General features: G+C 35.0%; 2 long non-coding RNA genes across 3 annotated transcripts in view; one reads left to right on the top strand and one right to left on the bottom strand.

The window, feature by feature from the left end:
• LOC148223346 (uncharacterized) overlaps nt 1-4,537 on the bottom strand; it is a 153,287-nt gene extending 148,750 nt beyond the window's left edge. For both annotated transcript variants that reach the window (XR_015804549.1, XR_015804548.1), the window contains exon 1: nt 3,895-4,537. This is a non-coding gene — a long non-coding RNA (uncharacterized LOC148223346). The remainder of the gene's footprint in view (nt 1-3,894) is intronic.
• The window catches only part of LOC148223345 (uncharacterized), a 111,199-nt gene that overhangs the window by 41,792 nt on the left and 42,048 nt on the right, over nt 1-27,359 (top strand). The gene's annotated exons all lie outside the window — the stretch shown is intronic.

The following is a 27,359-nucleotide window of genomic DNA, read 5'->3' as shown; positions in this document are numbered from 1 at the left end:
CTCAGATCTATGTCAGAGTCAGATTTGGGTCTGCACCCCTGATTCCCAGAGCTCTTCAATAAAGTACCTGCATACAATCATTATATTATTATATTACTATATTATATATTGTGTTTTCAATGCAATCATTTTGATATGGATTCTCCCATCTTTTACTGAACTCAGAAGTCCTGAATATCCCGAATAAATTCAGGACTCAACTTGTTGTCCTTCATGCTCTTTGCCTTTTCCTGAGATAAACTATGCATATGCTACACTTCCCAATTTTTTTTAAGAATACACTTAAAATGCATATTTTATATTAAAAAAAATATATCAAACTGCTGATTTCTACAAGAGATATCTCTTTCCTCTCCATCTGAAAGCCTTCTTTTGTTTGGTGGCAAATAGCATCTTTTCTGTCTACTTCAAAGCCAAATTATTCCCCTTTCTAGTCTCGAAGATTTGAACTATGTATTTATAAAAAATCAAGAGAGGAAGAGCACTTTGATGGTTTCAAGCAATAGTTTGGCTGCTTATGTTTTGCCACCTTGGTTTTGTTTTCTTACATCTGAATATGCCAGTTTTCAAATACAAGGACATATCTTATATTTCTTAGTCCTACCCAGTGGATCAAAGGAAGGATGAGCTGAAAGTAACCAAAATATAAGGACTGTTCAAACAATCCTGCAGTGCTACATTTGAGAGAGATTAGGATGCTCCCCATATCAGTGATTAACCAATAAATATAGTCATCTCAGTGAAGTCAGTTATAAATTATATTTACACAAAGGAAACTAATCATCAAGAATCAGTAATTTTTATTCTCGATGTTCGTCTTTAATTTTAAAAGTATTCTTTTACTGCATGAACTGGCAGCTTATTTTATTGCTGTTTCTCTCTCTCATGAAATACCTGTCCCACCTTTCTTTGCAATTCCCAAATATTTACAGGAATATCATTGCAAAGGAATTCCATACAGGAAGCTTTTCTGACCTTTCTGATTCCTGCCTATCTAAATCCACTGTTCAGCTGCTCATAAATGAGCTCTAAATGACACCACGATAGTATTTTTTTCTTCTCCCAACAGATGTCACTATTGGACATCCTGCTTCTTTGAGGCTAAGGGGAAATTTTTGAATTTTATATTTTTCTGTCTACCAAAATAAGTTATATTTATTGTTCACTATTTAAACATTGTAAGCAAGCTGGAAATGGAAGAGGTGCTCTGATCTACAAATGTGTTTAGAAGGGATGTGGCATCTGTAAAGCTAGGCTGTAGTTTTAGTAGACCAGGTGATGTAGTTAGAAAAATCAGTCCAACTTTTGGTAAAATTGCTTTTTTCTAGGTCTGACAATATAGCAGATAATTTCAAGAATATCAGAATGTGGTATTCTGTCTTAGTGTAAAAGTAGATGAATTTGTATTTTCCTAGCAGTTGTTTTCCAAATCTGTTTGTCACTGACGTACATATTGCTTTCTATCAGTTTTGCTCCCTGGTTTCAGAAATATCCACAGTAGTGTTAGGAGATTTATCAATCTGTTTTTGTAGGATAATTAATGTTCAAAAGACCATGGATAATTTTATATTTCTTTCATAACAACTATAAAATTTGCCCTCATGTTAAGTGACTTTCACAAATTTCAAGACACTCTGTGGGATTAAAAAGATTATACTTTACTCATTTATTCCCTGGCATATTTTACATAACTATATTAATCTGGTCAAAATCTATCTGTGAACTAGTCTTGAAGTCTAATCTTTAATAATATAAATTAAAAATGCACAGACATTGTTACATTTTACAATCAAAACATTTCCTTTCCTTACCCACTAGAGTGAATTTAATTTACAATTGAGCTAGAACTTGATACATATACCTTCAGTACTTGCATACATTACCTTGCTCATATCATAAAACTGCATTGCAGCATTTCAGGAAACTCTGCCCCAGAGGGTGATAATCTAGTGAGTGCTCCTTCATATCAGCTATTCATTTTCTCTCTGATTCAGAATGCAGCATTTTGAGCATCATTTTCAAGACGGCATAACTGTAGGAGTCTAATAAATGTAGACATACTCAAAAAGAGTATTTTTTTCTGCAGTTCAGTGTGCTGAAGAGACAGCTAACCGGAACTATTGGAATTCATCTCAGAAAAGAATGCAGCAAGCACTCTCTCATCAGATTATGAGTGGTGGAGTTACACAGTTGCAACTTCATTCCCTCTGAATAAAACATAAAACAATAGACCAGTGCAATGCATAGAAGGGTTTGAAAGAACATCCCAAGGAGTTTACAATCTGCCTGAGATCATTAAGACTGAGAGAGCAAATCAGTTCACAAGAATGTAAATATTTTGTCAGACAGAATTCTGAGAAAATTTGTAATACATATATATGTATAGAATAGAGGTGCTTCACTCTCTTCCCAATTAAGTGACCTACCACTAAAACATAGCAAATGACAGATAATGCATTTACACTGAGCTACATGTATCTGATGCACCTACCAGAGAGACATGCAAATCAGAAAAAAGAGAAACACTTTTGAGATATATCCTGTTTTTCTCTTGCCAGTGCATTTCTAGAGCATCATAAAAAGTGGCAAGCTCAAGACTGATAATGAAATATTCCTTCTTCTGTATTCAGAAGAGAGCTGGCAAAACATCTGCATTGACATAAAAATAAATTCTAAAGCGTTTATTTCTGTTTCATAATTTTTCTTTTCTCCCTTGTAAGTTTTTCCTTCATTTTCTTCCTAGCTCTCTTGTGCTCTTTTACTTAGCAAATGAAAGAAAGAAAGAAAGAAAGAAAGAAAGAAAGAAAGAAAGAAAGAAAGAGACAGAGAGAAGGATGTGGGAAAATATTATACATAGAAAAATTAAATTTTGAACCTAAAACTGGGGATAAAAATAAAACTTGTAACACTTTCGTTGATGCAAAAGTGGTAAAAAAATCACAGAAGTACTTTTCTTTTTTTTTGTAATTTTCCCTCTAGAGTGCCAAATATATATTTATTTTTTAACTTACTTGAAAGATAGCTTTAAAAGCTGTATTTATGCTTACTGATCAATTCCACTGCCTCTTTTTCTATAGATGATTAGGAGAATTTGAAAAGCTAAAGTTTGCCTCCTTTTTTCAAATTTATTCACGTCTTTGTTTTGCTTTTTGCTTTCTGTTCTCTTCAATAACAGAATCAATAATTTCTTATAGTTCACTTACATTTGCAAGCTTGGTTCAGTTTCTGTTTCCCCAAATAGCTGTATCCAATGTATATTACCAAATTACTTCCCTTCTTAAGTATTATTTATTTTCACTTAATATTCTTTCCATCATAGCTTAATTTGCAATACCTTCTTGACCATGCACCCACATGTCAAGTATTACACTGTAATGCAGATATATAGTATCGTTGTGGGCAGATTCATTTAAGTAGCCAAGATATCATTTATTAAAGATAAGTTAGTTCACTGAAACTACATAAAATCCTGAAGGCTTTCAGGAGAAACCTCAGAAGCATTGCTCTATGTGTTAAATTGCTCCATGATCACACACAAAACCATATAGAATAACAAAATTACATTTTTTCCCAGTAGTCTTTTTCCTCCCCACCGTTTTCTTCAATTCTATAAGTTTATCATTATTATTTACATAATAAGATATGTGAGTAGAATATGAATTCCATCATCCAAACTAATAGAGCAGAAAAAGGGCTGGAGTAAGTGTTCTTATTTAGTTTTCGCTATCAAGAATTTTAAGAAAATGTGTTCTCTGTACTTTTAATCTGGTCTAATGAGATTTACAGATGTTGAAATTTGTAATGGTGATGCAATGTCACTGTGCAAGGGTTAGGCTGATAAAATGGTGAAATGACAAAATGATGCCAACAATCTCCAAATGAAGTTGAACTCACCTCAGGTTAGGAAGGTAAATCCTCACTTATAAGCCTTCATTAGTTTCTTGTTTCTTTTCAAAGCCACTGGTGAGGTAGGGATCAGACTCTCCTCCAAAGCAGCAAGAGATGGGAAGAGAGGAAATGGTCTCAAGATATGACAGGGACAGCTTAGATTAGATATTAGAATAAAAATCTTCATCAAAAGAGCTGCCAAGCATTGGAACAGACTGCCCAGAGAAGTGGCTGAATCAGAATCCCCGGGGGTGTTTAAAAGACCTGTAGACAGAGCAGTTGGGAACTCTGTTTAGTGGGAGATATGGCAGTCCTGGGTTAACAGTTGGACTAGGGGATCTGAGAGGTCTTTTCAAAATTAAATTATTCTATGATTCTATGAACAACTGCCACATTTTAATACATAATATTGCATTTAGCACAGAATTCTAACAATCTTTGGATGTATATCTGGCCGTTTAATTGACTTTCATTTTTTAGTAGCGAGACAAAGTCTTTAATCCAGCAAATCTAAATTGGTATTTCTTAGCCTTACAGATTTGTATGCGGAGTTGTGTGATTCATATCAAGCAATTAACTGATCTAATGTTAGTTTCTTTTCTGACACTGAGGTCAGACTTCTGATTTGATATCCTCAAACTTCTCAGGCTGAGTTGTTGTGATAGTTGAAGTATAATATTGAGAAGTTTTTTTACTTTTTATTACAAGCATTGAAATGACACAGCATTTTATGATAAAAATATGTATTCTGTTTCTTATACTTGTAGTATTCCCGAATTTACAGTGGATAGCTATGATTTTTCCAGAAAGGTCTCAAGACGACATAACTATGCTTCTAATGAAAAATTAACCATGACAAACTCATGGTAAAATATAAGACTGATGCAGAAATGGTATTTTTTCCCAATACTTTTTGTGTCCATCATGTGCCCGGTGTGGCAGAAAATATCTGTAACACAGAGCTCTGCAAGACATCAGAGGCAGAGACCTGTGACAAGAATTCTTTGCAGTCAGACCTGAGAGGGCAGACATTGTGTCACTCCTGATCCTTCTTTAGTCCTTAGGAGTCCTATCATCTTATTCTTCTCAGTGTCACAAATGTTATAGTTTGCCCTCTGTGCACAGAACTACAACAGCTCCATAGCCATTAAACTCACAAGCATTTTATTTCTCGAGCTACTTGTTACTACTCTCTGTTATGAAACCATGGTTGTACCATGGTAAGTTAAAGAAAATAAGAAAATAATAAAAAATGCTTGCTGCAGATAAAGCAGACCTGTCAAAAGCCCATTGAAAGCAACAGGCAGGTAAAGACAAGCTCAGAAATAGAACAGCTCAGAGCTGAGGCCTTGCAAGCTCAATTCAAAGCTTGTAGGTTGCTTTTAGCAATGGCAATACTGAGGCGTGGGGCTACAGGCTGCATTAACAAACACATTGCACTCACTCTCCAAACCAGCATCACCACTGCAAACAAACCTACACGAGATTACATACATATTTATTTATTTATCTCAGCAAGAGGAGACAGGTCTTTGTTATTATTTGTGATTCTTGGAAACTGTGGGCTTTTTATAACTGAAAGGGATCTTGGCAATCCCACACATTAGAACTGCAAGCCAGCAGAGTTCGTAGGTTCATATGACTTAGCCTCCTGACTTCATAGATTTCTGTCTTTGTTTTTTATTGTAAATTGATCTAAAGTTGCTATAAGTCCTTATTATTGAGTTAAATGAGGACCTTACTAAGCCTTAGGACAGGTTATCAGTCAAGTCCATGCTTGATGTAGCTCTGCTCAACATTAATTATATAAGATTTCCCATTTGAGATTATCACAAAAAATATATCCATACATGAGCAAAAAGTTTCTTTTAAAGGAAAGTTTATTAGCTGATATAAACTAGGAACACTCCAGAATGGATCCATGACTTGTAATACAGTTTCATTAATGACTTTCTTTTTTTTTCTTTGTATATTTGAGAACAAATTCTTAACTGTTTTTAGCAATCTAACAAAAGACATGCAATTGAACTTGATTTCACAGATTTTTTTTCCATAATTGGAGAAACAGTGTAGAATACTGATGGGTAATCTGATATGCAGTCCATGTTATATGGTAATCACAGAGCTAGAACCATCTCAATCTGAGGCATCTATCTCACAAGACAAGGAAGTTATTACAAAAACATGCAAAGTATTTTTGAAAATTTATTACAAGTTCCTTTCTGGCCGTAACTATTGTCAGGAAATAGTTCTTGGCAAAGACGATAAGGGAAAGGGATTTTATCTTCCTGAAGTTTGTTATAAGAGTTTTCTGACATTTTCTACCTAAAAAACAATTTAAAAATCCATAGGTGGACCAAGTATTAATGTTCTTTCACCCCAATTATACCTAACAAGGTAAAATCCACTGTGCATTTGTTTCCAGCTGTTCTCTCAATTCATTTGGTTTGCAGATGCTTACTCTGCCATATCTTCTGAATCTGACTGTTTGACAATGGCTCCCTCAAACTGTAAATACCCTGACTGTTCTAAAATGAGTTTTGCTAAACTCAGGTAGGTAGGAGTTGGTACTGGAGAGACCAGGAAAGCATTCTGTAATGAAAACAAAGGCTTCCAAAAAAAGGAAATCTCCAAATAAGCCGTCAGGATTTTTTGCCTCCATATTAAAATTTTCTTTCATGTGGTTAGTTTGCATTAAGTGGCTACCTAGGGATATTCTTTACAATTAGTTGACATATTGTTTGGGTTCTTGTTGCTACCCTATATGAATAATGATCTGAAATCAGATGAAAGAAGTTTTATCCCCCAATACCTGAGAGACTGCAACCCCCCTCCAAGTTTGCCATTTAAATCCCAACTGTGTTGTTGCCTTTAACTGTGTAAGACAGCAAGACAGCACATTTTGTAGATTAAACCAATAAACTAGCAAACATAAAAGAAACAAATCTCATAATTGTGGATTTCAATTAAAGAAAGGAAGATCAAAGCAAACATTCTGCTTGAAATTGCACAGCTGCTATCTACACAAAATGAGAAAAAAAAATCCTTCTCCAGCTAGCCATAATTTTTGGGGTGGGAGAAGGAGGAGGGAGAGCTCAAACCCTGCAGTAGAACAGATTGCTTATGCTTCTCACGTCCCAATCAGTAATACAGAAATATTGAGTAATAAATTCCCTGCCTCTCCTGATCTGAGAAGCTCCCACCATCTGTGAAAGCCAATTTGTAACAGCTTTAGTATAAAGATTCAGTAAACAGACAATCACAAGCATTGTGCCAAACAGTGCCAACATTTGAAGAAAAAAACATAAAGCCAAAGCATGAGTAACACCACGACCTTTGTGCTGCAAAATTATCCAGCGACCCAAACACTTTTGACTGCAGAGATTTTTTTTCCTTCTTTTCCCTGTCAGCAAGGAGTGCTGGAGCCTGCACACAACTCAGCTACATCTGTGGGCTGTGTATATAGGTCTTGTCCTAATGTGCTGAATTATTATTGATGGCTGGGGCAGTTCTGCTCTGCTGGTGAACCAATAATGTCAAGGTAGTACCTGCAAGATTAATTATAGGAGAGAATGGGCTCTGCTTTCCAGGGACTGAGACTTTAATAGAGACTGAGCATTAGTTTCAGGGGATTCAACAGACAGCTGAACAAATGCCTCAGACAATGTTATACATGCTAAATCCTGGCACTTACCTCTTAGCAGTACTGAAAGAAAAGTTTCAACAGTTGTGCTTAAACTGTGAAAAACGGAGTGCTCTACAAACCAAATGAAAATGAAACAAACCCATACCAAGATTGCTGAAACAGGTTAGGCTCTATAAACCCATGTGAGCATATTGCCCTCTGCAATTACCAAAGAGAAAAGATACAGTAGCAAATTACTCTAGCATTAGCAGAAAAGGAAATAGCTTTTTGGTGACTGACAATGCTCACGTTTTCAAAATGCATATGACATTCTACACATAAAAATATAAGTTGGATCAAAGAGCAGAATATTTTATGCTGTTTCTTTTGCACCTCTGCAGTGGAAATTTGTACTCCACAGGGCATTTTAGCTGTAGAGAGCTGAGAATATGCAGTGGATGGAGCTGCAGCCATAGCAACAGCTACATAAATTTTCAGGCAATGGCAGGCACACCGTACACAATTTAAGCAGTATAACTCCTACACCGGCTAAAAAAAAAAAAAAAAAAGCGAGGAAAAGTGGAGAAGAGGGTGTCAAATATGACTTATTACCAAGTAATCAAGTAATCATACCTTCCACTATATCAAGAGCTGGGCTTTCTGCATTTTGCTTATGTGATCAGGGAGGCAGCTGAGAGCTTATCTGTATCTCTCTTTTACTTAAGCCCTCACAGATATTATTCCTCTTTATTGTTTTCATTATCTCTTAGGCCTTATATTTTTGAAAAACTCCTGGGAATTCTGAGGCCAAATTTTCAATATATTGTCCAGCTGCCGACATCTTGTGTCTTTTTGTAGTCGTACGATACTTTTGATGAAATTATCCCAAAATTAATGAGAGCCACAGGCTCGTGTGGCTCAGCACAGCAAAAGATATGAAATTAATCTCAAAAGAAAATGAAATATGTTCAGACTTCACTGATTTTTCAGCTTCACAACTGCTAAGTGTTTTACTGCTTTTCTTCAAACTTGGAACACCAGCAGAACTATTAAGCAAATGCACTTGAGGCTGAAAGACCTCCAGTAGAATGATATAGTCAAGCTTTCATCTTCACTTTGTGTGCTTAGCTTCTGGGTGGTTTCTTTCACAAAGTCCTGTGAAACTCCACTGTCAAAATTTCATTGGCCACAGGTACATGATAGGAGACCCTGAAGAAATTTGCACATCTCAGGCTATCTAGGAATTTTGGAAGCCAATTTAGAGGTTGACCAAAGGGACTGAAATCCTGCTCCAAAATGAAATAGTGAGGCTCCTAAAAGTTTTTCCTCCATGCTGGAAAGAACAACACTTTTTAAAATAACACTTTTCAGAACCAAAAGACGCAATTTCAGCTGGAACACAGCAATCTTTTTTCTTGTTTTTTTTTTTTTTTTTTTTATTTTATTATTTTTTTTATTTTTTTTGTTTTGTTTTTTTTTTTTGTTTGTTTTTTTTGTGTTTTTTTTTTTTTGTTTGTTTTGTTGGTTTTTTTTTTTTTTTTTTGGATTTGTGTTTTAGAGTCTGAGTCCATGACAAATATTAGAGATGTCGTTCTAAAACCTTGCTATTCTGACAAAGTGGGGAATGACAGCAAAATTAGTTTGAAAAGAATACAATCAATTTTAATAGGAAACCCATTTTCTTCCTCCAAAATTCAAGTCATTTCTCACAAGAGTCATTTAGTTTATATCAAACAAATAAAAGTACAAAATCTAAACCTAGCACCTGAGTGTAGGAAAGCATCTCCTGTTACAGTGTTCCCAGATGGGACTTGTGAAGGATTGAAGCTAACATAGTTCATAGCTAAGTACCTGAGCTAAGAAAAAGAACTTGTATTAATTTGGTTTGTTCCTGTATCTTTCATACTAACATGAATTTAAGCTGCTCAGCAGTGACACAAATAGTGCTCAGTTTCCTGTCATATGCCATAAAGAAGCAAAAGATGTTAGAAGCCTGACTGACAGTAGAGCACATTACTGTGTTTGTTACCACCCTGAAGACAATCTCCTGCAAGAGTGGTTAGCTAAAATGTCACATTATTCCCAAGCTACATATTTGAATGAAGTACAATGTCACGGCTTTACTCTGTCTTTATCGCACATTGGTTTGTGGAGATGTGAAAAAACATGACAAAACTCTGTTACATGAGGGCATCATTCTATTTGATGTTCTATTTGATCTTGTAGTCAAAGGTTCTTGTGTTTCTTCTTAAATATCAGCTGGTATTTTTCTGCCTGACGGTCTGAGTTTTGGGATGAAAGACATGCTGAACTCAAAAGACCAGACCTGGATATTTTTTCCTCCCAAACACTGAGAGAGTTTTAAAATAGGAAATAAAAAGCCTTGAATGTTATAAAAACATTTTTTAAAAAATTTGTGTAGATACTTCAGAGGTATTTCAATAGAAATGAATTTATAGTCATTATAAAATGAAAGCTCCCAGCAAGAGTGAAAACGTTGCCTGAGAGACTGTGGACTTAAAGAGAAGATGGGAAGGCCAAGTACATTCAGTCCAGAGTATATCATAGGTAAGAAAGGCTATTTTAAAACAAATAGTCTTTTCAACAATCAGATTTAAAATTTTCCCCAAATAGCACACAAAATCACCTGAACCCTACAAGAAACAGATTTATGCCAAAATTTTGGAGCAAAGCCTTTTTATAAACATTTATAATATGGCTTTTGAAGTCACAGACTTCTTATAACTTACTCTGGTCCAACTGTCATAAGATTGCTTCTGCCCCTCATACTTGAAAACAAGTGGTACAAATGTATGAGACACATCTTTGGTCAGGCGATAGACATTTGGAAACAGTAGGATAAAGACTAAGTCTAGATAATTTCTTCTGTGTTCTGGAAGGTATTATGCAGGAGTTATGACCTGATCAACTTCAATTTGCACTGCAGTGCAATATTTCATGCTAAAAAATCATGCCCAGTCTGAGTTCTCAATCATTCAAATGTTACTGAATCCCAAAACTGAGTTCAGAAGGTAAGCAGCCTTTGGACAACATTAGCCAAGGTGACTTATCAAGAGAAGCAGTAAAATAAGGGACGAGGAGTTAAAAAATAGAATGGCCATTCTTAAATGAGGTAATTCATCAAACTAAGAATTAGTTATTTAGTGCAGTGGACATTATCACTCATGAGAAAAAGTAATATTCCACACTAGTCTTGAAGTATCTTTCAAGTGTTTAGCATATAGTAGCTGTATCACTTTTACCTCATATTAATGTGGTTGCTTTGCTAGAGCACTGATACTGATACTTATGTTTTTTCTTGAGCTGCATGGAAAAGCTACTGGAGTCAGTTTGAAAGTGTTTCTTACTTTTTCTGAACACTAACATAGTGAAGTAAAGTACATCAAATTATTTGAATCAATGATCAAAAGAAGCATATTTTCCTATGACAAAGACAGTTGCTTGAAAGCTGTGGTAGAAATTTACAGCACAAAAAAGCACTAACAGAATAAAATAGCTTTTAATCTCCATCCATGTTCCTCCTCTCAAATGTTAATCAAAAATCTCAACAACACAACTGCCACATCAACTATGATATGTCCTAGCTTCTCAGTGAATATTCATTGTTTTTTAATTAATTATAAGAAAAAAAATATTTGTATTATGTTTGTGAACCTCTAGGAAAAAAATAACCTGCATTTGTGTGCAATTTTCTTACAGAAATGGTTTTTTGTGACTGAGTGGTTTCACAGCTTTATAGCTATGTTCATATAGTTTACCTCATGAAAAATGAAGGGAATTCAAAATTTTTTGTGTCTATACTTGCTGTAGTCAAGTGCCATAACTCAGGGAACTTATTCTAGATAGGAAGCTATTAATCAAATAAAAGTGAAATACCTACCTTCAGTAATGTGTGACTAGTGCTCCACAGCCTCTGTTTGTGGCTCTTCATCGTGGAGCCCAAAGCCAGCATTTTAGCCCAGATGGCTGTAGGGATGAAGGGTGACTGCAGTCCTCCCTAAAAAAGATGGTTGTAACACTACATGACTGTGTGTGGGGAAGAAGGAGACAAGGATTGCTTTTCCTCACCATCCTCTTTTTTTTCCAAGAATGCTGTTTTTTTTTTTTCTGAAAGTCACATACACAATATTGATGAGAATCAGAGAGAGCTGACTAGTAAGGGTGCTCAGGAAACCAGGCTGTAACTGTCCATTATCAGAATTAGGAACGTGTTCAGTTTCAGTGTTTTGAGCCAGGAAGGGAAATGGTACCTGAAGGAATACTTCTGGCTCTTCTACAAGACTGAATTAATTTTGTCATTATCTTTGGGATGATAAAATTCAATTTTGCTTATAGTACCTAGAAGCTTTGAGCTATCTATGCTACCTCCTCACCAGAAAGGAAGGATAATTATTTTTGTAGGAATGCCCTCCTGTGACACAGGCATCTTAGATTCTTTCCCTATCTCTAGGCAAAGCTTCTCATGAAGTCATAAACAATTCAGCATCTTTACAAGTTTAGAAGTGACCTGTGTCTTGATCTGGATATGCCAAAATCCAGGAAATAAGAAGCACAACAAAGAACAGTAAGACTAGGGCAAGAAAATAAGTATTTGATACAATTTGCAGTGAAAATCTATTTGGAATAAAAAATCAGAAACTATATTTTATTTCCTTTTAAAATGGAAACAGGTTTGTGAAAATATGACACCTTCCACTTAATTTTCTGATTTAAGAAAAGATACTTTTTATTGCAGTTTGAGTTAGTCTCATAGAAGTACAGTTGATTCTGAAACTGCCTACTCAAGGATATTTTTTCTTTGCAGCATCCTATTTCTAGGTCAAATGAGAGAGAATGTTATGATTTTATGAAAGGTACTGTCCTCTAACTAGATTTTATTCAGAAATTCATGATCTGATTTAGCTCAGTTCTTTTAGAAATTCACAAGGTCTTCTCATTGCAGATCAGACTGTGATACTTCCTCTTCAAAAATTCTCTTTTCCTACATTTCCTTATTTCTGGACCAAATGAATTTAAAAACTTAATAGCTTTTTATTCTCTTCTCCAAAGTAATCAAAATTTTTTCAAGTTAGTATGTCACTAATCACACCACTTTATCTCCTAACTAAGATTAGTGTGTTTGTTTCATTAATTTCCTTCTTTAGAACAGTCAGTAAGCACAGGGAATCTGAGATTTTTAAGTAGCAAAGGGATTCAGTGCATGGCAAAATAGACAATGCATCAAATTCAAATACCTAAATTGAAGAAATCAATCATAATACTTTAAAAAAAATATGGATGAAACTTATTTTCAATTAAAATGACAAAGCTGACAACATCAAGCCCATATACAAGTAATGAAATATGACTACTTTCAGTAGCAGAAGTGAATATCTTCTTTGGTCTTTGTATTATATACCTTGGTATAATCATTAAGGAATAGATTCTTATCTAACATAAGCTGCCATAATTACACTAGGAAGTTATGACATGTTACACCATCTGAGAATCTACTTTGAAAATCATACTCATTTGCACCTAATTTCAGCTACTCCTGGGGTTGTTTTTCTAATATAAGGATTTTTAGATAACTACTGAGTTAAAGAAATTTCTTTTGCAGCTTTACAAAGACAACCTTTGAAACCTACTATGATGTACAGAGTATAATCTACAAATCATGTCAACAGAGTTTATTTCCTTTGATTTCACACTATAGCTCTAGGCATCTGCTACAGCAGATAGAAGCAGCTTTTGATAGCTCACTAAAGCTATCATACCACCAAATGACTTGAAAAAAGGGCTAACAGATTTTGTAAAAATAAAAAGACGGGAGGAAAGTAATAGCAAAAGAGAAACACAAAGCTGGCTTGTGCCAAAACAAAACATGTAGCTAGACCTGCCAGACTGTCTTCCTTAGTGAGGAGATCATGAATGTATTTTGCCCAGTACTCTTAATCTTGTCATGTGAAGTACTGCATAGTGGCAGGGAATGCTAGAACTGATTGTTAATTGGAATAAGACTGGCTTTTCATCATCTTACTATCATTCCAGGATATAAAGCCTGTTCTTACTATATATAAGCTACATGCTTTCAAAAACCTGTAAATTCTGCTGGTATAATTGGAAGTTATTTTGATTCACCTTAGGAAATGGGATTGTGTCTGATATCTTTTGTTAGATATCTGAATATTATATACTGTCCGTAGTGCCAAGCTCTGAATTTCCCCAGTATTTAAAGAACCTAGTTCCACAACACTTACCGATCTAAAGAGAAAATCACCTGAAAGGCACTCCTGCATCATATTTATAGTGCAACTCTTTCTAATCTACGGAAATGTTAACCACAAAATCTGTGTGTTTTTAGAGAAATGCTGTAATATATGCTTCAGACTATAAAAGATGGCAAGGAAAAAAGGGCAAAACAAACCCCAATACATTAAAATGTTATTGTGAAACAATGGATTAGACTTGGAATTTTCACCTTGCCTAGAAAGAGGGAAGGTGGGAATGGTAGGATGTGTCCTTCCACTGACTCATACCCACATACCTAGTAAAGGCTGAGCTGAACTGGCACCGTCTGTCAGTGAGTTTGTTTACACTAGCTTTAGTTCTGCATTCCACCAAGCAGCAGGGAAACAATTTGTTCAGTGTGCTTCGAAGTTAATGATGAGAACTAGATTATGTCTAAGAAACTTTCTCTCCAAACAAGTGTTTACATGAAGAAGAGTCATGATTTAGTAGGTCAAAAAAATTCTAATTGCCAAAGGACTTGAGGACTGCCTTAACATATTCTGAGCACTAAATTCTGTATACACAAAAAATACTGCTTTGTGACTAGCACTGACAGATGTGAGGGGACACAGGGTGGTCTGTTTCAGAAGCTCTGCAAACTGCAGTTAAAAAGCAAGCAGTTGTAAGTAGCTTGGCTCGAACATCCCAACATAATTTTTGTGGAGGGTGGGGATGGAATGATTCTGAAGAGCTTCTCAGTACAGCTGTCACTCCTGTCAGTATTACTTGAGCCACCACTGTGATGACTTGAACTCCCACCACCAGTGCATCGTACACTATGCTGTTTGATCCTAGGAAACCCTGATGCTCTGCTGTGACTTCAAAGCTGCTGCCATAGCTGCATGTGTAGAAAGTTATCATCTGCTGTAACTTACGAAAAAGTACTGAAAATTATTAACCCATCTGTAACAGAACAAGTTTATATTTATTAGAAATACATCCTGCATCAATGTACTTTTAATTTCTTAAATCAGCCCAGTATATACTTTGGTCCTGGTTTCTGTCTCTGGGACTGGACTTTCAGTTTGGTGTTCATTATTGAAGGTTTCATTTTTGGCATAATACTGGTCTATTTCTGGAGCCTTCAAGCTAGTACTCCCTGTCCATAAATTAACTACAAGATGCAAGACTAATGTCACCACTACCCAAACTCTAGTTATCTCCCTGAGACACCTTTTCATTAAGACTTCAAAAGTAGAAAGTATTTATTGAAACAGACCCTTTGAAAAAAAAAAACCAAAAAACCAAAGCACAAACACAAACACACACACACACACACACACACACACACACACACCCCACTGCCTAAAACCACAAAATAACAAAGTAAAAACAAATTATGTACGCACAAAATATGTACTCAAACATATGTGATCCCCTCCCTCAAGTAAGAGAGGCTTTGGGTTCAGGTCAATGGCAGAACTTCTCTTAGAGGCACTGGCAAATTGCAGCCCTGATTATTGCTCTGTAATATGATAGGCAAATATGGTAAAATACTGAAATACTGAAATACCTCATCAGCTACTAGACATGCTCTTGCACGTTGGACATGTAATAATGATATGACTCATACAAAAAAACTGGATTATTCTCTAGAGACAGACACTGATCTCTTCTCTGTGGTGACCAGTGACAGGACCTAAGGGAATGGCCTGAAGCTGTTTCAGGGGAAGTTGAGATTGGATATTAAAAATCAGTTCTTCACTGGAACAGACTCCCCAGGGAAGTGGTCACAACACCAAGCCTGACAGAGTTCAAGAAGCATTTGGAAAAATCTCTTGGGCACATGGTGTGACTCTTGGGGTTCCAGTGCAGAGTCCTTGTAGGTCCTTTCCAACTCTGCATATTTTGTGATTCTGTGATTCAACAATATATATTTGGACAGAAGTATTTAGTTACTGATTCTTGATTGATTGTTAATATTAAATTAATTATATTTATGAATGCAATTTAGTGTTAGGACTTTAATAAAAAATACGGATATAATGCCCAAGATTTTTTTTCCTTAATATTGGAGGCCAAGTTACTTTTTTTAAAAAAAGATAAAAAGAGCATCCCAAGTAATTTTATTTTGTCTCAGTGGTTTAAATGTTGTTCTAAGCCAAAATTTAAGAACCTTGTTAATATAAAATGTCAGAATATTTTAAAACATACTGTCAGGTGTAAATACCTTAGGAAGCCCCTAGAAATGGTCAAACTAACAGCCAAGGAAGAAGCTTGATTTGATGATTTTTGGACCTGAGACTGTTTCTATATAACTTCAAAGTGTTCTTCTGCAGTTCAAAATTAAAACAACCCATGATACTGTGGGATTTAGTATTAACACTAAATCAGGGAAATGTTCCAATATTATTTAGTGAAGAAGAGGAGTCAATTTGACATTCTTATGGATTTAGTACTCTCTAAGGTATTTCAGGGAAACAAAGTCCTGCCAATATACGTTAACTGTTTCCCTTATTCAAAGACCACTGAACTCAACAAGGATTTTATGAGGCGCTGAAAAGATTTAAACATTTCCATTTCCTTTGACTTTCATCTAGAAAGGGTGTGAAAACAATCCTGCTCTCCTTCAGACTGGCTGGATAATCAGTTGCTATTTAGGCCTTAAGATGTGCACAGATGAGACTTCAAGGCTTCAATGACCCATGGAGATCAGTTAGGGAAATTGCAGATGAGGAGTCACAGTCCTTCTCAAAGTTGTCCACGTAGCTGCTTACTGAGAGCAGCTCAGCACAAAGTCCTCCTACAGAGACCTGCTGCAGCTAAGCAGGCAAGGGTCAGTGAGGGACAGGTACTTTAGTCTTCTTTATTATTTTTCTGTGCTGCCATTCCAGATCAAAAGAAAAAGAAAAAAAATCATGATTTTTCAGAGGCTTCTAGTTTAATCAGTGTTTTCCAAAAATGTGAGAGGGAGAGAAGATGTTTCATCTCTCTTTTCCAAGAGTTAGTTACATCTGGCCCTGAAATTAGGATAAATCCCTAATCTCTTATTAGGGACCACGTTGACACTGATGAGCTCTGCTCTTCTTTCCTCAGTTGAATCCTGACTTTTCTCTCAAGACAGGAAGATTAAATTAAAATGCCATGTAGCCTGCTTGAGAAGATGAAGCCATTATGGCATGGTAGTTTCAGATCAAATTGGTGAAGTTCTACATTTAAAAGTAATTAAAGAATGAACCTAGAATATAATTTATGCTGAAATTCACTTTCATCGATTCAATTTTTACGTATGTTGTTGGAAAATTAAAAAGGTTATCATATGAAGTTTCTTGAGAGCTATAAACTGATTTCATGTTCAGCTAAGGAGAAAGCAATCTGATTAATCAATTACATTTCAAAATATACATAAAAGAAAAATGAGATAAAAACTGAATGAAACAGAACAATAATCCTGAGGGGTAAGTTTGAGACAGATATTTTTATTTCCCCATCAAAAGATGTCCAAAAAATGAAGTGTCCTTCATCTGACTCTTTTGAGATCTGTTCTGTTACATTTAAGCTCTTTTTCTTACCTTTAGTTTTATCAGCCAAAATTCCCTTTTTTAACAGGATTGCATACTTCAGGAGAAAGAAGTATAGAAAAGATGAGTTCATATTTTTCTTAGGATGGTACCTCAACACTTTAATGTTAAGCACTAGGAAACCATTCCCATCCAGCCACGGAAATTAGACTTGAGGTCTTTTCTGGAAGATTCTAAAGAACAACACTATCATCTTGTTGAGTTTAGATTTATTGGAAAAAGTATAACTACTGCCTTAGGGTGATGACCAAGTGGACAGACACAGGTCAGAAAGCAGTCAGTGTTTTGACCTGCCTTAGGGACAGCTACCAACGAATCAGTGTAGCTGCAAAAAAAATTAATCAAAATGCATACAGAAAGCTGAGCCATCTAGATCTGTAACTACTATTTTGTATATGGCACTTGCATGCAGTGGAAAACAAAAATGATCTAATAATATTCTGCATTTTCAATGTCTTAAATGTCTTAAAATTACTTCATAGTTAGATGACTGTGAATAAACTTCAACAGTATCTACTCTATGATTATGGGGTATGATGATCCTTAAATAAAATAAGACTCCAGCTTCTGCTTTCCTTATACTTAAATCTCTTAATCTTTAATATAAATATCTTCTCCACTAAAAACATAGAAGCACTGATCAGCAGTTGTCAGGGGAAATTGTAGTACCTAGCGAGCCAAACAAGTCATTCACTGAAGGGCAAGCCAACGTATTGGGCTGTGAGATTTAAACAGTGTTAAAATTAGCAGAGCATTGCCAGAAGTGTGTCTGTATACTTTTGTTGGATGATACTACAAGTTGCAGTATGTAAAAAGCTGACAAAGGGAGAAAAGATGAAAGCAAAAAGCTGGGATATAACTAATGATAATAAAACTCTTGGCAAGTCAAATTACTGAGAGCCTCATATCAAAAGCAACTTTTAGAATAATGGGATTCCAGAGTCCATAAAATTAGTCATGATTTAAAGATAAAAACATCAACAATTTGCATAAAAGCTTTCCTTTAAAGATTTAGCACTGTGTACCAAATGAAGAAAAAAAGCACTACCATAACAGCAACACTTTAATATAGGTATCCATTATCTAATGCTTATATAATGGAAGCCAAATTGAGCTCATTATTATCAGTGCTATTATGCTGAATACTAAATGAACTCATCATAGAAACATACTTGCTTTAAAAACTGTTACCACAACATCAGTGACAAGGAAAAAAAATTGCATGCAAACTTCCTGAGATGAGTAATTTGATTTCAGTGTTAACTTCTAATGCATTATTAATCAATAGTTCATTATACTTTAGGATAGCATTTAGTTTATTTGTGATTTATTTGTATACATTTCATTTCTGTAATCTTTTACTGTATTGCACTTTATTCCTATGTAAACAATGCTGGTTGCTCTGACACAGATTTACAGTAAATGCAAGTATGATATGCTTCTGTGCAATTCAAATTTGTTCTGTTTTCCAAAACCAGAAGAAGTACAAAAGGGAGATGCAGTTCAATGTAAACAATAAGCTAAAGCTACGAGAAAAGACTGAAAATTTTACATTTTTAAATGGCTTGCATAAATTTATTATTAAAAGATATACAAATATGGTAGAATAGTAGATGTTTTAATGTAACAGAATCATGTATATGAAACAATATGTTACTTGGAGTCTGCACTGGAATCTACTTGGGAATTTTTTTTTTGGTATCAGAATAAAATACAATTTTTGCAGGATGGAACATTACTATTCCTTCTGTCAGGACTGGATAAACCATGACTTCTATTAAAAGTGGTGTTTCAGAGTAATTTCAGAACTCCAACATGATTTTCTGGTAATAGAGTTTATGAGCAACAGAACAGAATAAAGGAAGTTATGATTCTTGAAAGGCAGAAGTCCTCTTATCTTCATGACCATTTTAGCACTTACAGAAGTTACTAAAAAGCTCCTTTTACCCGTGTTTCATGAAAAAGAAGAAAAAGGCTGTGATTTTTATTTACTTTTCTTTAGTACTTCCATTTATATCCATATTACAAATTCAACTATTTGTCTAAAAAATCACATTGTGTAAAACTAGATTGAAAATTAAAAGTGAATTGAAAAATATTTTCAAAGATAATTTCAAAATATTGATGTTGATCTTCTAAAATGAGTTTTGTAACAAACATTTCAGAAACAAAAGTGAAAACTAGTTCTCCTGCCACGAAGATGTTGGGTATGATGTAATCATTCTCTAATGATATCCTATTTACAGAGGAAGTACACTAATCATTTTGCTTCCTAGTAATACTGAGAGAGCAAAGCTTTAGAAAGGCTGAAGATTGCTGCCAAAGGAAAGCAAATAGATAATTCTGAGGAAATTTTATTTCCCTGAAATTAAATGGTATAGTGTCATTAACTTACAGGTTGATTCACACAATACCATTCTTTCATCCTTGTATTGAAGGCTTGAGATATTTTCAGAAGGAAATGAGCTGAAAAAGTAATTACTATGCAATAATACGTATACAGATTTTGAAGAAATTTCTTTGTAAGTTTTTCAAATTTCAGTGTCATCTTTTTTTTATGTGCAGTGGTCCTTTGTTGTGAGAGGACTTTTCAAATCTTACATTCTGTTTCCATGGGGAAATTACATAATATGTGTACAAATCCTCTTACATAATGGTTTTCTTTACAGTGAAACAGGCATAATTTTCATATGGTATGTACATGGACAGAAATTCCGAAATCTTAAGCCAAAGAACTTTTGATTTAATGTAAAACGTTGAAAAATATCTCAGGTAAACTTGAAAACTATTTTAAATATTCATATATTCTTTATAGTGATACAAATAAAAAATTCAGAAGCATGCTGACCAGCCTGAGATGAAATATTTTATTTCATTCTCTGTTTATATGTTTGCTTAACTTTTTTTTTTTTTTCTGAGAGGAAATATTTAACAAAAAGGCTTTCTGAAAGAAGAAAAAAAAGGAAATATTTTGAAAGTAAATATAAAGGAAATATTTTGAAGATTTTGAAATATGAATAGATTCAAATTATGATGAATTAAAATTTATAAAAAATAAAACTGACAATGTATAAAGTCTAAAGATTGAATTGACTAAAGTAGTGATTGTCTTATTTACACATTTCTAATATGCAAAACAGGTACATATTTATTTTTTAGAAAAGACTTGGATTCTTTCTTTTCTCTTCCAACTTGTTGGGGTAAAAATGGAGGGATTGGTAACATTACCAAAAGAGGTAAAAGTTTTATTTTTTTGACTTTTAGTTTCTTATCTCTTAACCAAAATAAATCATATTTTCTTTTCAAATCAAAGCATTAAGTCAGTTACAACACAGTGGTCATCAATGTTAAACCTTTCCTTGATTTTCTGCACTAGGACAAGGAAGACCTGGCCAAATTGTCAGCATTTTCATGGCACCTTTGGAGACCCTATTCCAGTGGTTAGCCAATATGTCAAGTACAAATTACATCAATGTTTTTAATGGAAGATGATATTTCATTATGGCTACTAATAGCTGGAATGGCTGTGTTTCACATTAGTGAAACACATTTTTAAGCATTGTTTTGCCAGTCAAAAAGATCCTATAACAACAGCTATATGTATACATATATAAAATAGCTTGAAAGAATAGTGTCATGTATCCAGATAATTCGTTAAATGATCTCTATTTTGTAGGCAAGATACACAGTTAAAAGCATAAAAGGTTGTTGGATTTGGCCTATCAATCCAGCCTTTCCAAGTCCCTCTGCAGAGCCCTCCTTGGTGACAGGAATTTCCAGTACTTGATCTTAAACTGGATTCCATTTTTCTTAACTTGTCCAAAGGGTACAGTCACAAAGCTAGTAAATGAGAGCCAGAGATAAACCCTTCCAGAGAGTGTTTCATCAATATAAGAAAGCTGTTAAGCTATTAGATAGTGTCCAAAGGAGGGCAATGAAGATGGTGAAGAGCCTTGAGGGAAAACTGTGAGTGAAGCAGCAGAGGCCACTTGGTCTGTTCAGCCTGGAGGAGACTGAGGGGAAACCTCACTGCAGTTACAGCTTCATCGTGAGAGGAAGAGGAGGGGCAGGCACTGATCACCTCTCTATGGGGTGACAGGGACAGGACTGAGGGAATGGCCTGAAGCTCTGTCAGGGGAGGGTTAGGTTGGATATTAGGACAAGCTTCTTCACCCAGAGGGTGCTTGGGCACTGGAAAAGGCTCCCCAGGGCAGTGGTCACAGCACCAGTGTGGCAGAGCTCAAGAAGGGTTTGGAAAATACTCCCAGGCACAGAGTGTGACTCTTGGGGATGGTGCTATGCAAAGTCAGCACAGCTAACTCTGATGATGGACCGGATGACCCTTGTGGGTACATTCCAAGTCAGCATATTCTATGATTCTGTGATCATATTTATCTTGCATGCCTTTAATAGGTGAAGATAATTTGCTATTTAAAGGGATTTCTATTTCACCAGTCCACTAGTTGAATTAATTTTTCAGTTGCTGATCAGATTAATCCCATCTTTGATTTTCAAATCTCAAATATATTCTTTTCAAGTATTTTAATAGATTAAATTATTTTTCCTGAATATACGTTTTTATATATCCCCCAAACCTGGAACCACTGCAATCCATAAAGTGTCCTGGATAAAGTCATTACAGTAACCTCCATTCCCTACACTTTTTTTAGGATAGTCATTGCTCACATTTTGATCTTTTTTGTCATCTCACGTTCTGTATAGCAACAACTGTTCAAAAACAACCTTTTTTTTTTTTTTTTTTTAATGTTAAAGTAACCACCAGATGGCGACGTTACAATTGCATAAATAAAACACAAACCAAATTGAATGAGGATTGATTTGGTTTAGCTTATATTTATTTAGTGGTTTGTTTTGTTTGTTTGTTTGTTTGTTTGTTTTTGTTTTTTAATAAAACAAAAAACAGGGCCTGAACTGTGCATAAAATGTCTCCAGGTTCTTTCATTGGCTGCAGGTTTTATTAGAGTCTATTCCTTATAGTGAATTCTTAGAGAATATTGTTAGAGTGAATTCCTTAAGTTCTTCTCTTTTCCTCTCTCCACTGTAATACACTGTAGTTCTTTATTCGTTATTAAATCTCTAATTACTGAAACACAAAACACTAGCATGGGGACTCCCAGAGAGTATGCAGTGCCACATTTTTCAATGAAATTATGGTCAGCATGTCATTGCTTCCCATTTTGTATAGCAGCAAGGCCTTTTTAAAGACTTTTCAGTTTGCATAGCCAGACTCACAAATTGATCTGTCTGTCAAACTGATGCAGGTGCCAGACTGATGCAAGTGCCAGACACGTACTAAGAGCCTTTTCCAAAGTCTGAAGCCTCAGCTGGTAGACTTTCTACTGCTTAGACTAAGCTTTGGGCCAATCCCTTTTTTCTCCTTCAGTCTCTGTCTGATATATATCTAGGATAGATCTGATGTAGAAAGCAATTTCCTGTTAAAACTATGTACACAGAATACACTATTCTCCATCAATTTTAGATGGCAAAGTCAGGTATTTAAAAATAATTTTTGGCAATATACTCTTTCACCCTGACAAGCACTGTTGGATTGCTCAATATTTCATCATGTTAATTTAAAAGAATAAAATGAGTGGGAGTTTGCAGACCAGACAGACCAGCTATGATACTCAAGAGAATTGTAGAACAACTTGCAAAACAACCAATTTTTTAAAATCTAGAGGAAAATGTGCTGTGAGAAATAGCCAACGTGGATTTGTCAAAAAGAAATCAGATCAAACCAGCCAAATTTCCTTTCCTGAAAGGGTGACCTCTCTATATGAGGCAGAAGACAATAGATGTGGTATATTTTGATGTTGGACTCAAAAGTTCCACTTAGCATTTATGCAAACAAATTTTGGGATGATATTACCATATAGTTACAGAACCCTTTAAAAATCACACTCAGAGATTAATTAGAATGAGTTCATGGTCTGACTAGACAGTCTATGTTGAATCTGTGTTGAAGTCAGCACTTTCATCACTAGCTTGTGTGATGAAAGAAACCACAATTACCTCAGGTGACTGACTCCAAGGCTGTGGATTCAGTGTGGACCACTCATTTAAGAGGTGAGCTTGATGATCCTCGTGGGTCCCTTCCCACACAGACTTTTCTGTGGTTCACAGTGATTCTGTGAAAAGTTCACATGCACTACAGACCCTCAGGCTGGGAGAGCTGACACTACTGAGAAGAGGACTGGAATTCAAAGTAATCTTGGTAGACCACAGAAATTACATAAAATCAAGAAAATGGGGTTCAGTCAGAGGATAACAAAGTATTGCTCTTAGAAAAGGGAAAGCAGATTCATATAAGTTGCAAATAAGATGGGAAATTAGTAGCTGGAATGGGAAATAATTCTGGAAGAATAAATTACTTCTGCAACACATTTAAGGAAACTCATTCATGGTGGGGCAATGGAACTGATATATACAAATCATTATTCTGCTTTATTTGACAGTGATAAGGTTACACAGAGTGTTTTAACCAGTTTTGACAATAATGCTTTCGGGTACAGAATAACTGGGGTCAGTCCTGAGGAAAATAATTAGGAGGAAAGTTATTTATAAAATATGACTGACAGAATGTTTGAAAGAACTGATTTTTTGGGGTTGCAGAAGACTTCAAAGACATAAAAGTTCTTCAGCATCAAATAAAAAGTTTCTGTAAAGATGGCAGTACTTTCTATACCACTGGATAGGGCAAGAAACAATGATTAGTTTACAGAAAGTCTTTCTTACTATAAGGATAATTAAATATACTAACTAGTTAATGAGCAGGCTTGTAAAATCTTTTCTTGGAAGTATATAAAACCAAATTCAATAAACCTATCAAGGTTAGGTTATTCAAAGAAGCCTTAGGAGAAAAAAAATGATGGGTTTTTCTTCAAACTTTTGTAAAAGCTCGAGTTAAATAGCTATTCTACCACTATGTTCATCAGAGGTAAAATCCTTAGAGATCATCCATCACTCCCTTTCAAATGGTTCCATTCCCTATTATTCTTGATGAAATTCAGTTAAGGTGAAGTGCTTTCTTTCAAAATTGGGATTGTTTCCAGAGAGAAAAAGCAGTGGACATCTTTCTTAAGAACAAATTGAAAACAATGGGGGGCAGATAACCATTTCAGCATAATCACCTAGAAGTTGGCAAGCTGTGAAAGAAGACAGTACTGTGTGGAATGTTTTGCAGTATTCATCAGTCTTGTGAAAGAACCAACTTCAGGAATGAGACTACGAGAGGAAAAATTCTTTTATCCTACGTGACACGAAGGTAGGTTGCACCAAAGGATCCTACTAAAGAGTTTCAGCCAAGGGACATGAAAGTCATTAAACTTCTTTCATTCTAAGAATAATTGAAGGTGAAGGAATAGCAAATCCTAAGGCCAAGTAATTTGTGCTAAATGTTTAAAACGCATCCATGAAAGCTTTTTTTCAAATTTTCAGGAAAAAAAAAAAAAAGAAGAATATAGCTTTTTGCAAAAGAAGATCATTAAATGTTTGCTTTGCATTTAAAGCTCTTTACTCTGGAACTGCTAGCAAAACTGCCACAGCAAATGTTAGGATAGTAGTATCTCTAACAGAGGAAAAATATTTTCTGATCGTACCTTCTAATGAAGTCAAAATTAAAAAAAAAAAGAACCCAGAATAATGAAAAAATATCAAGAATATGTAAAAATAGAAATAATATAGATAGGAAGTAAATATTTTCATAAATATAAGTGGGCCAACTGTAGGAGAGAGATTTGCCCAGTCTTGGTATTTTTAATTCATTGTACATTCTTCAAGCTCATTTGGTGATAACAAAGAGTGAAAACAGTATAATGCTGCATAGATCTTGACCGAAGCATTTACTTGATTATGAGTAATGTTGTATCAAACTGGCAAACCTGATGTAGAATGAAGAAGAGCCAGCAATGCAGTGGAATATCTTTCACATACCCTTACTGTCCTTAAACATTTTGATCATGTCCAAGGGAAGCCACTTTAGAGCATGCTGGGCTCTTGTAAAAATTATACTGCATATTTTTGCAATATTTTTTTAATATATTTATTACTAATGAAAAAATAATCATAAATTTTCTAAACCCAAAAAATAGTTGAGCATAGAAATCACACACATAACTTTGATTTTTTTTAACTTCTTGCATTCCTGAGAAGGGGCATTTGAGGTCACCTGTCCCAGCTGTGTCTCCTCCCAACCTCCCATACACCCCCAGCTTCCTCACCAGCATGGCAGCACAAATAGCAGAAAAGGCCTTGGCTCTGTCTAAGCCCTACTCAGAAATAACAAAACATCTCTATTATTATTGCTATGTTCAACACAAATCCAAAACCCAGCCCCATGCCAGTCACTGTGAAGAAAATTACCCCTATCCCAGCCAAAACTAGTGCTGCTGAGTATCGATGGAAGAATTCAAAAGCTATGGGCTGAAAGCTTCATATTACTTTGAAAAAAAGATTTACACTATTTGAATGTCCTGTTGCATATGTTTTGGTTTGGAAACATTCACTAGTTACTAATTTTTCACAATTTGTGTTACACTCATATAGCTGGTAATTTTCAGTTATGACTAATAAGTACAAGTCTTGAAAGATTCTCTGCAATTTTGTAAGGAGACTTTTTTTCCAATTATTTTACCCTCTGCAACAGGGTTATGGAGAGAGACTGAGGCTGCCAGCCCTTCCCAAACCAATGATCCCAGAATCTCTGGAGGAATTTATGAATTTGAAGGTAAACTTTCTGTCCATTAGAGAGAAGAATATCGAATCTTTAAACAATTGAATAGATTTCCCTCCATGCATTGATTAACACTAAATCTTTTTAGATCTATTTCAGCTTCATTGTTCCCCTGCCATTTGAATTGCTGGCCCAGAAACCTATAATTCAAACAGAATTCAATGGAGAACTACACTATAAATAATACTCTCACCATACAGAAAAGTGATTATTATATAGGTCATATTTTAACCAAACTAGAGGAGCTTTAACTGTGCACTAACTCCTATTTTGTGCTGCAGTGTTAACACTGGGTGTGATAGTTAGGATGCAGCTGGAAGGAATGGGATTGGGAACTTCAAGAAAAGGTTTGCTATCTAGTTTGACCATTGCTACCGCATACATTTCAAGAAAATTAATAGCAAAAATAACCAAACTTGGTAATTTGAAGACTGGTTTAAAATCTTCTTACTATTTTTCTTTTCTGCAACTATAAAATGTTAATTCCAGTGGATTTGTCAATTTCCCAATTAAGGGCATTTTGTGAGGAAGCAGAAACATCTCATGTACTGCATTGTACAAAGGAAAGAGGATTAACTTGTTTTCTTTGAAAAAATTTTAGGGCAAACTATACTTCTAATCTGGTCACCTAGAGGCATTGCAGAGCTGTGTGAAGCACTTCTCTTTCTTAAAGTAAATGATTTTTCTGACAGGCAGATAATGCAAAACTGGACTATGACATAAGAGAAGGGAAGCTTGATTTGACTTGCTGAGCACATACATATTAATCAATATAGTCAGAATATAGTTATAAAAACACAGTAAGAATTATCACATTGAAAATTCAAAGAAACAAGCACATATTTTTAAAAGTCTAGAGCTTCTCTGTAGTTGCTCTAATTTTACTTTGGTTAATTTCAGTTTTTCAAATTATGATTACTACAATTAAATTTTTCTAATGTATTTTGAATACTGATAATTTTAATTTGAGACATTTGGACAGCTTGAGAATCCTCTGATGAAACTGATATAACCATCACTGAATTATATAGCCCCTACCTTCCCCCAAACTCCCTCTCTCTCTCACCCAAACATTTTTGTTTTGGTTTTGCTTTCTATTGGGTGCAGAACACAAAGAGAAATTGCTTGTTATGCTCCTATTCCTGCTATTCCATGAGTTTTAAAAGTTGCAACTTTAATATACTCTTTAATATATCTTTTTTCAGAAAAAAAAAAAAAGCCACCATAGGCAACTTGCATTCATCTGTGAATGTTTGTCTATCCATCATTTTTTTTTCTGGTT

Source organism: Sturnus vulgaris, chromosome 6 (assembly GCF_052056855.1).
Source record: "Sturnus vulgaris isolate bStuVul1 chromosome 6, bStuVul1.hap1, whole genome shotgun sequence".
Taxonomy (NCBI): Eukaryota; Metazoa; Chordata; class Aves; order Passeriformes; family Sturnidae; genus Sturnus; species Sturnus vulgaris.
This window is presented reverse-complemented; position numbering and strand designations above follow the sequence as displayed.